Here is a 17,873-nt window from a genome sequence, read left to right as displayed (position 1 = left end):
CTCCAAAAATTGGCCCCATTGACTTCCATTGTAAGTGCCTCACTGGAACACAGATTTTTGAGGGACGAGTCGAAATAGCACGTGGCATAATGTTGGTAACCACAAAAATATCAATTGAGTTTAACTTGTATTGAACTCGGAATATTATTTTTTTATGACTCTAAAACAGGCTTCATTTTGTATGTGCAAAATACATATATATTTCTTTTAATTTTGTAGTAAAATTGGACGAGGACATTTTCTTGACAAGTTTTGTGAGAATCACCCAGTTAAAGTTAGTTTCATTAGCATAAATGTAACATGATTCTAAACAGCTATGCTAACACTGATACATTACATTTGTATAAATTACAGGGTACGGATAGTACAGAGAAATATATAAACTTATAATATATGTGCTAAACCAACTTTACTAACTATCCAGAGAATAAACAATTAGATATATCCTATCAAAACAGTTCTGACTGCGCTAATGCTAATGCTAGCTGTATCTCCACTCACTGCATGTTTAATAAGATAAACCACATAGTTCAGGTCACTTACATCAACAAATTGGCCGCATGTTTTTTGCATGAAAAAAAAAATTACAAAAAGAAAGCTGTGTAAGATTGTTCTCGGAGAGTAATAAAACAAATTCCACCCCATGTTTAAAAGTAGATGTTTTGAATTCATCATTCAGTGAATGTTTTCCCTGAGCTCATAAAGCTAAAGATAATCCCTGTTTGCACGGGGATAGCTGCTAATAATGAGGATATATATGCAAAACTACCCACTCTCACCCCGGGAAACGGAAGGTGATATTTTATAAATTACTGTCCCACATGGATTTCCCCCAAAACACAGAGCGTATCTTTCAAGATAATTATCCACACGCACGTCCCCTGGAAATTCCAAACCACGAATCACATAATAGTGTTTTTATTCATCTCCAGTATCAAAGAATGTCAAAAGTTTAATTTATACACTGTGTAAATTATTCATTAGACTTATGCTGCTCTGCTTTGTGTAGCAATTTCATCTGTAGCATGAACACTTTAGTTGGAGCAGAAATATAGGAAATGGGAAAAATATTCTTTAAGAGTCATTCCATGAAAGGAGTGCCATTTGTGTCAACTTATTTAATGCAATAATATGCATTTTTACATGTCTCTATCATATCTGCCAGTCATAGAAATATATATATATATAAACATATTTACGGCAAAGCTTTGCCATGATAAAACATGTAACAGTTTCTAAATTCACAATAAATCAATCACATAAACTGAATTTTTATGCTCTCCTGTCACACCACTTATTCTTCTCAATATAATATTGAACTGTCATTTTATAGGACATAATAAACAGCAAGTCACATCATTTAAAGTTCACTCAAAAAAACATTTGAATCCCATTTTTTAAGATTTACGCATTCCAATTTCATTACAAAGTTCTATCAAATTGAATGTGTGATCTTTAAAACAATTAAATTAACCAAACTTAAAATATTTAAATTGGTTAACCCTTTAATCTCTGAAGGTGTTTTTAAAGACTTCCTGTTTCAGTGGCAAACCCAAAATTAAAGGCTTATAACTAAAAAAAATAAATAAAAAAAAATAAAAAAATAATAATAATAATAATAAAATATATATATATAATTATATATATAAAAAAAATAATAATTTGGTATAATTGTAAAGAAAACTTCATATTTTTCAATGATATCAATTATGATACATTCTGAGACTCTCAGTCTAAGAAACTGCTGAAAAATAAAAATAATAATTGCTCCAAAAATGTACTTTTTTCCTTATTTTTCTTATATCTCTGGCTGTAAATAAGGAGGCTCTAAAAAGCTTTTGTTTTGTTCCCAATCATGTAAACTGTAACTGAGAAAAATGTTGTGTTGATACGACAAAGCAATCTAAAGTTATAACATTACAGAAATCATTTATAGTGTCCTAAAACATCTCCTTTTTGTTCTCGCAGGCCCATCCCAGCTTAAAGGGTTAAAGATTCCTTAATTCAATTTGATGGAAATTTGTTATGAAATTGAAGTGCGTAAATCTTGGAAATATTTTTGAGCCACGTTCAAAAGTTAGCAAGATCCACCTTCATTGAACTGTTTTTTTCATGCATAATAATAATCATCAAGCATAATATTCCAAACCCGTCACATAAAATAGATCTACTTTAATTGTTCTATTGTTTATTTTTATTATTTTAATTCATATAGTTGACTCATGAATGCTAATGATTATCAGCCATTTTATGTATATTTAACTTGAGATGGCACAATGCGATTTATTAGCGCTTAAAAACATTCTTCGTCTGATATGATGTTTAAAAGCGTACTTTAAGAAAATCTACTTTTTCAAAGTGTAAAATGCACCCGTTTCATTGAATGACTCTTAACTGGACAGATGAATGGAGGACAGATCATTATAGAAATTCAGAAAAGACAAAGAACTTAATTTTCATTTGATGAGGTACATTAGTGTTGGGTTTCAAATAAATGGGAAGGGATTTTTCTTCTGTAACTGTGTTTTTATAAAAAACCCATGACATCATCAGTGGCACCCTCCCTTTAACCAATCAGAACCTTCAAAAAAGAACTTCCTGTTTGCATATTTATAAACACATTTAATAAACCCAAAGAAACTGAATCCACCAGGAAAAAAGGTTAAAATTAACATTCAGAACACATTCAGGTGGTTTACAAACGGCAAAGGGAAAAGATCGTTAATGACATTATTCACAATATCTGTTTTCAACAATTGCTGAAAAAACAGGTCAAAGATGGTGTGCTGGTCTTAGCTAGTCTTCCAAATGCCCAAAACCCCTCTAAAACCATCAAACCAGACCGGCCTGAGAGCGCTCAGAGTCCAGCTAAGACCAGCAAACCAGCTGAGGCCCAAAATGAGGTCAAATGTGTGTATAACTTTGTGTCTGTGGATTGAGAGTTAACGGTTAACTACTACTCAGTCAACTCAAAGTAGAAAACAGAAGTCTAGTCTGCTTAAAAGTCAGTACAATCTTTTATACTCATTACAGGGAAAAAACCTGCTCAAGGCAGCCAACCGTTTAGAGGAACATGAAGTCCAGAACATCAAATGCAGGAACAACACTGTTTTTATCACATGTACGTTCAGAAAGAATGGATCACTGAGGGGAGAGAAACCTTGAATGATTATCTTCAGTCTTAGTGTTGAAAACATTTTCCATCTGAGGTACAAATTCTCTTAAAGTGTCTGGAAACTCCACTGAGGTTTCGTGAAGAGAAACTGTCGATCCACGGACACAAAATGCACACAAATCATTGAATGTGTGCACAACCCAAATGCTTGTATTGTATGTTTGGGTTCTTGATAAACCTCATTAATACTTAGACAGTATAATTTCCCCGTTTGACGTGCAGTCTGTGATTGGTCAAACTCTGCCCCCTTTGATTGAATTGCCTTGACAGAAAGACAGCAACCTTTCATCCAGAGCACACTATATGAGACATGAAATGTGCTGATTGACTGCCATGTGTGTAATAGGGATTTTTTTGGTAGTAAACCACGGAATCTTTTAAGTTAACAAATCGCTCTTGATTCGTCCATCGCTCCTCTTTGAAGTGCATGAAAGCAAACAGCATTAGATGCAAATACATCATTTAAAATCTGTTATCTTTGTTTAAAGGCATTCCGTTTCAGATTTTTGATCCAGTAAATATCATGTGACTAAACAATCTGAGGCCACAGGAAATGACATCATGACAGCTGTCCTTTAGTTGCAAAATGCTGGAAACGTATCCACGAATATTTGTTGTTAAATGAAACACTGATGACAATAAACACCACAGTTAAATAATAATCTTCAATTTGTGCCTACATTTCACTACAGATTACAGAATAACTGCTTTAAAATGTAATTTGTAACTTATTCCATTAGATTACACAAAGTCAGTAATGTAATCGAAATACTTTGGATTCCTTCTTTTTTACACTTTATGACTATAAAGAAGTGAATAACAAGTAAAAACAAAAAAAAGAAAAAAAATACAAATCAAAATACACATATTTAAAATCATTCTTTTTAAAACATGTATCTTATGTAGTGTTGCTTAAGTAAACTGATCTTGTCTTAAGGATTTTAAGATATTTTAACAGAAAAAAAAAAAACATGAAAGAATTGTCAGAAAATTCAAATTTTTTGATATTTAACTGTTTTTATTACCATTAGACAAATATTAAAAAAAAAAAAAAAAAAAAAATATATATATATATATAGATATATATATATATATATATATATATATATATATATATATATATATATATATATAGAATGCACTTTCTTTTTTTATGTATCATATTTGATGCATTAGGCTTTAAAGGTCATTCTCCTCCTGAGTAATTCATTTGTGTGTATTATCAGAGGACTCGCTAGACTTTTCAGAGATACCAAATGTGTGATAGTTTGATCATGACAACTTCCTCTCCTTGATCTATAAATATGATTAAAATGTATCACAATATGAATAAAATATTCTTTTTTCAATAAACATATTTTATCATATGTATTTTATGCACTAAACACTATACTGACATTTAAAAAAGTGAAACTGTAAAGGTTTTTTCGCTGGGTCTCATGAACTTATGGTAAGATGACATCATAATAGCTTGTGATGTAAAATAATGAGATCTTTATAATGACCGAGCAGGCTGCATATATGAAAATACACAGAAATATTAGTTCACGCTTTAAATATATCTTATAAAATATATATGTCAGAATTTTCAAAGCTCTGTGATTGTTTTGTGGTGTGCATGAATGTAATGTAATGGTGATCGAGAGATATAACTCAAAAGACTGTTGTATCATATTTGATACATGGATTTCAACATGCGTTTTCAATAAAATAATATACAAAATTTTAATCAAGCACAAGTTGCTTATATTCAGCAAATACTCATTTTAAAATATCAGTAACAGTATAATTATTAGTCACTTTTACTTTATTAAAGGTGCTGTAAGTGATTTCAGCCGTTCTACTTCCACGAGACTGAGCCATTGGATTAGCCACGCCCCTCTTTCCAATACGCCGCACTCCAAAGATACCCAGTGAGCTTTACTGAGACTGACACGAGCAGAAACGGTTGTTAAAAAAACATCAGTAAAATAGCGCCCTCAAATGACAACTGTCATGAACAACATGGCATAAAAATGGCATTATGCCTCAATAATTCACTGCATCTACAATACTATGAGAACACGCAAAATGATTGACAGGCAGAAAGCATCATTGTGAGTCTAGAGCTGTCAGATAGACCGGTGAGATATCTCATGATACTTATTTATTCATATCTTTCAGGGAGATTTTTTTTAATACCTTTCCATGAAAAAATCACTTACAGCACCTTTAAAATAAGCTGTCATTTATGCCAACATAAGAGTTACTTTTTGCGCAAGTCCGCCTCCATTTTAAAGACACGGCTTTATAGGGTTAAGAATAGGATGTTTTTTTTTTGCCCTAATATAAAGGTCTTACTAGAGAAAAGTTATGCTCTAATGTAAAGTTTCCATATAGAATTTTTTATAAAATATAATCATGCCTGGTAACAGGCGCATGTAAAGGCTAGAAAAACAGTAGCATTTTAGTTTAGCATAAAGCTACATGTTCACATGACAATTTACAAAGGTTAATATGGAATTAACCAAGTTAATCTGCCAGTGTTGTAGTCGACACCAGAAGCGGTTGAGTATGAGACAAGTCTCTTATATGCTTAATTCAATCTTAATCAATGTGTTATATGTACAGTGTAAACAACTCAATATATATATATCCCTCATACAGTATATTATTTGCTTAAGCTTATGTTGGTTAAACAATATTACCAGTCAAGAATAAAACTGAAATAAATGCCACATTCTAGGTTAAGTGAACACAATTGTAGCCTATTACAATTATGATTTATCAGTGTTAACAGCATGTCAGTAAAAAACTTGAATTAAAGGTGCAAGGTGCCAACAATAAGTGGCTTCGCATGGCAATACAGTCTACCAGCTTCTGTGTATTATTCTATTCATTGCAAGTAAACATTTCTGTTATATAAAATACAGTATTACTATTCTATAACTAAAATGGACATAAAAAACAAACAATAATGTATTAAACATTTATTAGTCAATCTAAACATTTACTTTCAGTTTGTTTACAATTTCACTATTCCATTCCATTCATTGCATATTGCATATATTTAGCATTTCTGCTAAATCCGCCTGGAAGATTTTATCTCGGGGTATGCAGAGAAACCTTGTGCAAAAGCAAACCGTTCAATTCTGATGACATTGAGAGAAGTATTTTTATATTTTCTTCAGTATGTGTAGCATTCATGTAACTAATGGCTAAAGCATTTCTAAAAACAAATTAGGGTTAGGGTTCAGACTGAACACGTCCTTGTTAGAGGTAGATCAATAAATCGGTTTTACGATTAATCGGTGCCGATAGTTGCTTTTTGGACCTATCGGTTAATGGTGAACTATAGATATACTGTATATAGTATATACTGTATATACAAAACTATTCATCTGGTGAATATACAGGCTATAAAAGCTTAATTTAGTAATTACTAACATATAGAGCACTGTAACAAAGTCCCCGGAGTATTTCAGGCTTGTTTATAGTTAAAAGTCCAGCGTTACGCAACAAATCTGAATTTGTCTGGTTATTATTGGGACTTTGGTTGCACAATAAACTGCTTTTGGGATTTTATTCATTTCGGACTCTTCGTCATAATAAGGAAAGACTAAGAAGTGTCATTCTATAAAAGTTTTTCTTTTTTTTTTTTTTACTACTGCCGATTAATCAGTTATCGGCCTTTCCCACCATCTTGGTTATCGGTATCGACAAAATCCACTATCGATCGACCTCTAGTTCTTGTGCTAAAAAAAGCAAGACACAGTTCAACGAACGGAGCAGAACACTGGTGTCTTGATGCACGTTTTTAACAGCTGAAGTTGTTTTTAACTTGACAAAAGAACTATTTAATGCTGAAAACACAGCGATCTGTGGCACAATGGTCAAAGAGGTCCATCTAGCATGTTTACAACAATTGAAAAACAGCATAGACAGATGCAAAAACACGTTTGTTGTGTCTGTTCACGTTCTTTATTCACATGACACAGCAACAGTTTAAGTTTCACAAAGTTACCTCTCAAAAAAAGAAGCCTTATGTTTCAAATGTTTGTCTGTAAATATCCACTTAATCCAGCAAAGTGTTCTTCAATATCCTAAAACTGTTTTACTGAGTGAGAAACCGCTGAAAATGATTCAGATAGATAGTGAAATCACAAATACATTTTGCTAAACTGTTTGGCTAATTCACTGAAAGAACTGACTCAAAAGAATGATTCATTCGTGAAACGGGCATCACTAGCCCTGATTCTACACAGCCAACAGAAATACGGGACACACGTCAAGATCGCGGATATTGTTTTTTAGATAAGCCGAAGTGCTCATGGTTCATTTTTGGAGGGACTTGACTGGTCTCGGGTTAAAGTCAAAGTCCACACTTGTTCGAGTCCAAATGCTCCCGAGTCCATGACAAGACCAAGACCGTAAAAATATGGTCTCTAAACTACAACAACAACACTGATTTGTGCTGCTCCAAACTTGCTTCAAAACCCCACAGAGTGTACACAACCACATCTTTTTCTGATCGTTTGTGGATTCTGTACATGGAATCAGGCAGAAAATATATTAGTTGTAGCTTTCTATACGATGCTAAAGGCTACATTGAATAGAATTTCGCAAATAAAAATACTATTTTCCCCTCCCTTTTTCTCCCTAATTTGGAATGCCCAATTCCCAGTGTGCTCTTAAGTCCTCGTGGTGGCGTAGTGACTCGCCTCAATCCGGGTGGCGGAGGATGAATCTCAGTTGCCTCCGCATCTGAGACCGTCAATCCGTGCATCTTATCACGTGACTTGTTGAGCGCGTTACCGCATAGACGTAGCGCATGTGGAGGCTTCACGCTATTCTCCACGGCATCCACGCACAACTCATCACACGCCCCACCAAGAGCGAACCACATTATAGCAACCACGAGGAGGTTACCCCATGTGACTCTACCCTTCCTAGCAACCGGGCCAGTTTGGTTGCTCAGGAAGCCTGGCTGGAGTCACTTAGAACACCCTGGATTCAAACTCGCGACTCCAGGGGTGATAGTCAGCGTCTTTACTTGCTCAGCTACCCAGGCACCCAAAATGCTTTATTCTTGTTAAAATACCCTAACCACATAAACACATTGATAAAGCATCTATCCTGTAATCGTGTTTGTGTTATTGGATTTATGTTTCATCTGTCAAAGCAGATGTATGCTGCCCATCAAACTCTTTTGCTAAAGACTTTATTAGCCTTAGAGAAGCATTTGACCTAGTGCAGCTTGTGAAAGCCCTACTCATATACAGGGCCACACACTCGATCTTGTAATGTCACATGGGTTCTCTGTGTGTGATATTGAGATATGCGACCATAGCTTTTCTGACCATAAACCCCTAATATTTAATATATCTCTGTCATCAAATATTGTCAAATTCCATGTGCCGGCTCACTTGACCCGGAAGATATCCGCTACCACTCCTGCCTCCTTCTCATCGGTGTTTGAGGAGTTTTCTCAATCTTCAGATTTTGCTTCACCTGATCTAAGTCCCAATGAGCTTCTTCACTGTTTTAACTCTGGCTGCACTACTATCTTAGACATCTGTGGCCCCACTGAGGACTAAACATCATAACCCTACACCTGAGCCATGGTTGAACAACACCACGCGTGCATTGAGACAGGCATGTAGAAGGGCGGAAAGAAAATGGAAAAAGGACAAGCTTCAGATTTCATATGAAATTTTAAAGGATTCTCTTTCCAAATATCAGAAGTTTGTGAGATCAGCCAAGTCTGTGTATTTATCGGCTCTTATAGACAAGAACCATTACAATCCTTGAACACTTTTTAATACAATTAATGCTGTGTTAAATTCAGCTGTTTGCATTTATACTACAGAGTCGATAGCTATGTGTGAATGTTTCTGCCAGTTTTTTATTAATAAGGTAACTGAGATTAGGCAGAATATTCACCCTGTTGGTTATGACCCTGCTGTCCCATCAAACTATACTGGTATACTCTTTCTTTCTTGCATGATGTTGTAAACCAACTAAAGCCCACTGGTTCTTCCTTAGATGTTATTCTCCGCAGTTACTTAAACAAGTGTTTGATGTAGCTGGTCCTACTCTTTTAATTTTTATTATTAAGTGCCTTGAATCAGGATTTGTCCCTGACTATTTGAAGCATGCCTCGGTACAACCCAGACTTAAAAGGCCTAATCTTTGTTCCTCAGTTCTATCAAATTTTAGACCCATTTCTAACCTCTCTTTTTTTTAATCTAAAATACTGGAGAAAGTAGTTCTCAACCAACTTCAGAGATTCTTGGCTGAAAACAAGATTCTTGATATGTTTCAATCAGGACAGCTCTCTTAAAAGTTTTAAATTATGTTTTATTAGCCACCGTCTCCGGAGATTCTGTAGCGCTAGTACTTTTAGATCTGAGTGCTGCTTTTGACACGGTGGATCACAATGTTCTTTTGTCTCGCCTAGAACAGGTTGTGGGCATAAGGGGTTCAGCCTTAAGTTGGTTTCAATCATACCTTACAAACAGGAGTTTTTCAGTTAATATAGGGCAACTCTGAGTCTGTTCCTTTGACTTGCGGTGTCCCCCAAAGTTCTACTCTAGCTCCCATACTGTTCTCTCTCTATATGCTGCCACTTGGTTCTATTTTTAAGAAATATGGTATATCTTACCACCATTACATTTACATTTATGCATTTGGCAGACGCTTTTATCCAAAGCGACTTACAGTGCACTTATTACAGCAGCAATCCCCCTGGAGCAACCTGGAGTTAAGTATCTTGCTCAAGGACACAATGGTGGTGGCTGTGGGGATTGAACCAGCAACCCTCTGATTACCAGTTATGTGCTTTAGTCCACTACGCCACCACCACTCCAGGGTGGTGGTGTAGTGACACACAAATTTATCTTCCTCTGAATCACAAGATCGGTTTAGACCCCGTGGTTGCTTGCCTTGTGGATGTTAAAGCATGGATGTCTTTAAATGTTTTAAGTTTAAACGAGTCTAAAACAGAGATTGTTGTATTTACCCCTTCTGATGCCAAGAGTATAGCCAATTTAAATCTTGATGTCTTAACACCCTATGTTAAGCCATATGTGAAAAATCTGGGAGTCCTTTTGGACAGTGCAGTGTAAAAGCTAGTTTTTATCAGTTGCGAGCCTTGGCGAAAATGAAGTCTTTTCTCTCTTTTGAGAACTTTGAAAGGGTGATCCATGCTTTTTGTTTCCACTAGGCTTGATTACTGTAACTCTCCGTACCTGGGGATTAGCCATTCTTCTTTAGCTCGCCTTCAGATGGTTCAAAATGCAGCTACCATTGACTACCTGTTTGCTATATAATTGATTTTAAAGCGCTCTTATTGGTTTTTAAGCCTTGAAACGGTTTAGCACCCTCATACCTCTCTGACCTGCTGATAGATTACCACCCAGTGAGAGCTCTTAGGTCTGTCGATCAAAGCCTTTTAGTTGTTCCAAAATCTAGGTTAAAGTCTAGGGGTGATCGGGTATTCGCCGTAGCCGCTCCCAAACTTTGGAACAGCCTACCAATCCAAATTAGAACTGCCCTCACACTACCCATTTTTAAATCTAAGCTAAAAACATTTCTATTTGATCTGGCCTACAATTTGTGATGTGATGCTTTACGTTATATGCTCTGTTTTTGTGTTGTGTGACTTTGTGCCTGTCTGATTGTATTTGATAGTCATTTATGTTTTATTGTACAGCACATTGGTCAACGGTAGTTGTTTTTAATCGTGTTTTATTAATAATAAATTGATTGACTGAATTGATTGAAGTGTTTCTGTTTTCTGTTAAGCTGTAGAAACATCCTGTAGCTCCTTGATTAACGGGAAGTTCCTCAATGACATCATATCCACGTTTTCACTCATAACATTGTGAGAGCGCCCTCTGTCTGCTCGTATGAATGTAACACATCGTAAGAAAGTGTTTCACTGCTGTTCAAACGCTCCTCAGATCACATCATTTATACAGATAAATGTTTTCCAAGACTATATATATATATATATATATATATAAAAATGTCAATAAAATGCAAAGTAATCTCTTCAGTATTTAAAATACTTTTCAAATGTAACTGTATTCTGATTACCAATGATTTTAAGTTACTAACAGATCATATTTTAAATATGTAATCCTGTTACATGTATTCCCTTACTTCCCACCCCTGGTGATGATGTAAAAAGTTAACCTGTTAATTGAAGTGAACCGTTCGAAAGGAAAATAAATTGTGCTGAACATAGTTTACACAATAGAAAATGTGTCTGTTACACAAACATCTCAGTTTAATGCCTGCTTTTACGATAAGTGCGTCAGGTAAACAGACGCTTGTGATACAGCAGAATAAGCTGACGTTATACCAGCGCAGATACATGATTAAACTGGACTGCAGGTGGTTAGTAAATAAAACACAGGTTCCACTTCAATATCGTGTGTTACTAGCACTGCTGCAGAAATGTGACCAGGAGAAGAAAGAGACTCCTGTTGTTTCAACTCAGTTAAAACAGAGAGAATTCATCTGTAAAGCCCCAGAAATGTCAGACTAATTACCAGCGTCCTCGTGCCTGTCAGGAACTTGTGTACATGTTTACATTCACACACAGATGCACGTGGAAATCTGACACTGTTGGGCTGCAGGGAATATTGGAGTTGTCTATTGCTAAACTCATTTCCTTTTGAAGTTGACCATCTGGACATTGGAAGGTGTGACTGACCTGCACATTTAATAATTAAAGACACTAGTGGTCTAGATGCACAGAGACACTGTTACTAACTTCTATAAATGTACAAATGTATAAATGTTTCAGTAAGTAATAAGTTCAAAACATAATAGAATGTTTCATTACATAATAGAAAGAGAAATACTTTATTGATTCAACACATTACATTTTAATCAACTATGTTTACTAGAAGTTGATCGATATATCAGTTTTACCAACTGCATTTTTTAACTATTGGCTCTCAGAAAAAATCCACTATAATTCATAAATGAGTTATAGATCATAGATCCGATGAGTTTTGATTTTCGGGTGGTTGAGGGGCGTCCCATTTGTTCCATTCAGGTGATCAACATGAGCGCTCTGATTAGGTTTTATTGCTAAGTAGATACTGTTAATAAGTTAATCTTCAGTAGTAAATCATAACTTCATGGTAATGTCAACCTTATGTGAAATGCCGCCTGAGTTTTTGCTTTTGCTCGGCCGATCACTTTCTTCAGAAGACAAAACGCAAGCACAGTACATTGCATGAATTTACGCACACAGGAACAGCCCATTTTCTGTTTTAGATTTGTTTGACTATAACGTTTTGCCACTAAACATCTTTCCAAGCTTCCCATAACATTATGGTTATGTGCACATGAAATGTAAGAGCATTGTGAAATATATAAATCTGAAATCTGAAAAATAAATCTGATATTTATGAGCACACTGATATTAAATGTACAATGCCATTCTAAAATAATATTAAAAAAATGACTTGATTTTATTTCTATTCCTTTTTTTCTCTTCTTTTCTTGTACATCATTCATTGATTACATATGACAATAAATTAAAACATATTGTCAGTAACATACAATAGCAATTTGGCTTTGTTTTATGTTATTGCTGAACAACAAACACATTTGACCTGTAATATTTTCATTAATTTCAGATGGCAAAGGCTTTGAAAATACCAGTGTGTGAGTTCTAGGGCTGCAAATGACGATTATTTTGATAATCTATTAATCTTCAATTATTTCTCTGATTAATTGATTAATCGGATAATTTTTTTAAATTATTATTATTATTATTATATCCTGTATTTTATTTAAAAATGATTTAAAAAAACAGAAATGATAAAGGGCGTAAGAATTTGGTTCGATTTACAGTACTGAATTCACAACTCTATACTTTTATAAATCTTTGAGCAAAGCTGAATCATGCATAGTTGTGTGAATTTATTATCATTATTATAATTTTCATGACATATGCAAAACAGTTCATTTCCTTTACTAATAAAACTTAATAAAGAGTACTGTTAATTAAAGTATAAAATGATCCATCAGGATGGAGTGGGAGTAAAAATCAGCCCAGCAGAGGGCAAAGGTGACACTAGAATAGAAATATGAATAATCCTGCTCAGCTGAAAAATACATAATTATGTTATTTACATATGCTTGTAAACTAGTCACTGATTACATATATTTTATGTATTTTAAATTAATATTTTAAGTATTAAAGTAGCATTGTCACTGATTACATGTTTCTAAAATACTCTTTTAAAAAATACATTTTTTAATGGTAGTGTATATAGTAACAATATTTGCCATAGTATAAATTTACTGGTGAAATCAGACAATACATATGGCATTATCAGGACTATCAAATATCAGGACTCTTAGTATTATTATACATTATTTTCAGCATCATATACAATTTTAAATAGTACATCTATATCATCAATCATCTATAAAAGCAGTGCAGATTCACTCGTGCTGAAAAGTCTCATCCCGGTGGTGCTCACTGCATTACATGCATTTACATGATGAGGAGAAACGATCTAAAACACTTCAAAACTGGCACACTTTGACCTCAGAGACATCAGTGTGATATCCATGAAAGCTGCACGATTGATTACACTGAAACTGAAAATGTGGCACGAGTTTAATCGAAATTATTGCGCTGTCTTTCTTCATTGTGATTGGTTTGATTGATGTGAATGCACGCGCTCGCTTGTTCAGTGAAGTTTAAAGTCTGGTTTATACTCGACGCAGCCACTTGTTCAAGTATACACATTATAAAACAGTTAATGTAGCATTAATGTGCTGGAGAGAAACACATCAAACAGCACACTGTCCACACACCTGACGCAGTAACACATTAAACTGTATTCTTATTATGATCATCTTTGAAGTGTTGATAAAGTGCTCTCGTGTGCTGGTCAACTTGGGCTGTGTTTTTTCCATTTCAGCTGGTCTCTGCCATTTTTCATTTATCACTAAGGCTGCAAAGTGATGTTACTGACAGAGCTTCTCCGTGCTCGCCTCAGATATCCATTTAATCAATAATGAAATTCGTTGATTAGTTGTTGCAGCACTAGTGAGTACTTTATTGAAGTATAGCTAGGGAAAGCACAATGTCAAATCTGTTACAAAATAATCATTATGATGAAATGTTAATTTTGCTATAAAGTTCAGCACTATTTTACATCGAGTGGAATGTTTTCATCCATACTATGGATTTTGAAAACTATCGGCCGATATATCCACTATCAGTCCATTTTCCCACCCTAGTTATCGGTATTGGCAAAACCCACTATTGGTCGACCTCTAATATTTACAACTGTGTTTGAAAAGCTACTGATCTGACTTTCTATCTGCTGTCTGCGCTCATCACGACTCTGTAAAGAATCGGCACTATAGAACCACATGCTTTTCTATTTGACTAATTTAAAAAACATATTTTTGGATTTTATCCCCTTTTCTCTCCAATTTGGCATGCCCAATTCCCCAGTGCTCACTAGGTCTTCATGGTGGTGCAGTTGTTCACCTAAATCCAGGTGGCAGAGGACAAATCTCAGTTGCCTCCGCTTCTGAGACAGTCACCCGGCGCATCTTATCACGTGGCTTGCTGGGCACGTTACCGCGGAGACTCAGTGCATGCGGAGGCTCATACTATCCCCCGTGATCTCTGTGCACAATTAACCACGTGCCCCATCAAGAGCGAGAACCACTGTATCATGACCACAAGGAGGGTAACCCATGTGACTCTACCCTCATTATCAACTGTGCCAATGTGGTTACTTAGGAGGCCTGGCTGTCACTCAGCACACCCTGGATTCGAACTCACGACTCCAGGGGTGGTAGTCAGCATCATTGCTCGCTGAGCTACCCAGGCCCCAAAATTGCAAAAATGTAATACTTTAAACATTATCCACTAAAAAACATACGCCGATGCGAGTGAAAACACAAAAAAAAATGTTTTTGTGCATGTTTGTATAATGATCTGCCGATGATGTGGTTGTAGTTTGAACTCATTATAAATGAGTGAGTGGTCAGTAAATGACGTCATTAGGGGAGTTTAAAGAGGACAGATTAATGAACTTGCTAGGATCAGATAAGGAAAGAGAAACCCTGGAGCTCAAATGCAATGCAGTTTGTGCTCTCCTCCACTCACTATTCTGTCTTCAGTTCATCCCTTGATCCCACAGTACCAGTGAACGTGACGTACATACAGACGGCAGTTGAAGTCTCTGTCTGGTGGTCACTGCATGTATATTTCTTCACTGTTTGATTTGTACCTTCATCTTTCCTGTTTTCTGTCATTTTGTTGCTGAGTCACACAGTTTGTTTGATCTATGTCCAGTGTGTGTATTACTTATATTATTTAAATCGGTTTAATATTGTTACATTTTTCACAACTGTCTAGTTATATCACAGTTTTCATTTCTCAGTGTCAGTTAAAGACATTAAAGCATGACAGATAAATTATTATCTAACATAAAATTAACCTAGCATGACAAATAGCTAGTTTAAACACATGAAATGTCTTTATCCTGCATTAAAATTGTGATTTTGGTCTGTCTCGCTTTAGAGGTCATGTCCATGCATGATCTTACAGCGATTCTGCTTGATAAGCCAAAAATATCGTAGAAGATTTTTTGAACATATTAAAGGATTTTCCTTATTGGTTTAAGGTCATAAACAATTTAAGCAACACATGTATAATTTTGCATGATACCCCAATTTCGCTCTGCATGTAAACACCTTTACTGGCATTCTTACAGGCTTATCCAATGTGCGCATAACTGTTCACAAATAATCCAGTCATTTCAAATGTCATGTAAGCATGGTTTTCTTGCATTGCCATATTTCTCGAATAAGCTGATTTTTGGTGGTTATCAGCGTATTGCTGTGCATATAAACACACTCAAATCACACACCAATTCATCATTATGACAATAACTCTTGGGGCCCTATTTTAAGAGTGCTAGAATTAAGCTCAGCACTATGCAATAAGTCATACATGGAAAGTCAATAGGCATGGCCATGAAGTGTTGGTATTTTCTTTCACGGCTCCGGTGAGTTTGCCGGTTTATTCTGTCCTTTTGTTTTTCTCTCTCCCTCATGTCTCGCCGGCAGAGCCAGCACGCATGATCAGTGTTTCCATGGGAACATTGATTGTTTCCAGGGAAGCGCTGATCATGCCACTGATTAACGTGCTAGCTACACCTGTTCCACTCTGATTGCACTCCCTACTTAATCCTTGTGTGCCCTCACTGTCATCGCTAGATTATTGTTTGTGCTGTCAAGTGGCTAACCTTGCACTCTTGGTCTATTTGGTGCTGTCTCATGTATCTGTTGGTTGCCTGTCTCTGCCCGTGTGTTGGGAAGTGTGGTTATCTTCCAGTTTGCTGTATGCCTGTCCTCGCTGCCCACTAATCACCAGTGGAGGATTCTTTGTCTCTGCCCACGTGTTGGGAATACGAATGCTCTCCTTCGTCCGGGCTTTGTTCTCTGCACCACACCACGCCTCAACGGACACTTCCAATGGATCTGCTCCTGACTTCCACAACGCATACACCTGTCTGCGAACACACTCCTCCTTTGCCCTCTGAGCAGCCACTATGCTCACACAGACTCCTCCTTCATCTCCTGCTACTGCAGCCGCTGCTGGGATTCCTATTCATTGCCAGCACAAATGAGACAAACTCATCTGCCACTGGACAAATCATAAGAGACCTGTTTCATTCATAACTCTATTTTGAGTTTTGCCTTTATGGGGCAGTATCATTGCTTATTACATTTCTGTCAAACAGAAAGAATTTTCATCATTTAATATTATATAATTACTTCTTTAAGCAGTTCCCATCTGTCAAATTTTAGGTTCTTAATCTTGATCTCTCCATTTAATATATTTCCTTTTGCTCCATCCTTGCATTCGTGGGGACTCTGATTTGTCTTTGTAATTTGCTTTAAGGCTGTAATTCTCATTACTCTGAAAGAGTATTGTTGTCAGTGCCCACTTCAATCTTATGATTTTACGCAATGTTAATCAGTTTATTTATTTCAATATATTTTTTAATATGGGGAATAAGTGTAAAATATAGTTATATTGGGCCTTATGATCTTGACAATTACGCCATGTCACGCCAATTAAAGACATTAAATTAGTAGTCCGAGTAACCACCCCCCCCCCCCCCACCCACCCACCCATAATATGCCCCAGCCCACCCTAGCATAGCTGGCAGGAGCCGGCCCTTAATACACTGTATTTTAGGGTTTGGACATGAACTTTATCATCTCCTGCTGGTGAACTCTCCAAACTGCAAATGCAGGAACTGAATTTGGATTACTGAAATAAGAGGTGGTATTGAAACGTCTTAGCGGAATGACCTATTTCTCAGGAAAATAGCAAACTGCTCTTTGCGCCACTTCATTTACATACAATACACCCACAAATAACGCAAACACTCCCACCCATGCCCACTTGCACTTTGTACGCTTTTGAAAATAGGCAAGGCTTATTTAATTCATATTCAATTCATTGTTAAATTTAATTTATTAACTACTGCTGTCGAAGTCAACGTGTTAATAGCGCGTTAGCTGTGGTGCGAGCGTGAGGTGATTGTCTGTGTTCCGCGACTGCTACCGGGTCCTTGAATAACGAATAACGTGCCAGTAAAAGCAGCCGTTGGAGTGTCTGGTGCCCCCTAGGGAGTTGGTGCCCTAC

At 36.0% G+C, this 17,873-nt stretch overlaps 1 protein-coding gene across 4 annotated transcripts in view; it reads right to left on the bottom strand.

Moving 5' to 3' along the window:
- LOC127410360 (neurexin-2-like) overlaps window positions 1-17,873 on the bottom strand; it is a 495,400-nt gene that overhangs the window by 3,223 nt on the left and 474,304 nt on the right. The window lies entirely within an intron of this gene.

This window comes from Myxocyprinus asiaticus, chromosome 2, assembly GCF_019703515.2.
Source record: "Myxocyprinus asiaticus isolate MX2 ecotype Aquarium Trade chromosome 2, UBuf_Myxa_2, whole genome shotgun sequence".
NCBI lineage: Eukaryota > Metazoa > Chordata > Actinopteri > Cypriniformes > Catostomidae > Myxocyprinus > Myxocyprinus asiaticus.
Note: the sequence above shows the minus strand (reverse complement) of the source record. Positions and strands in the feature narration are given on the sequence as shown.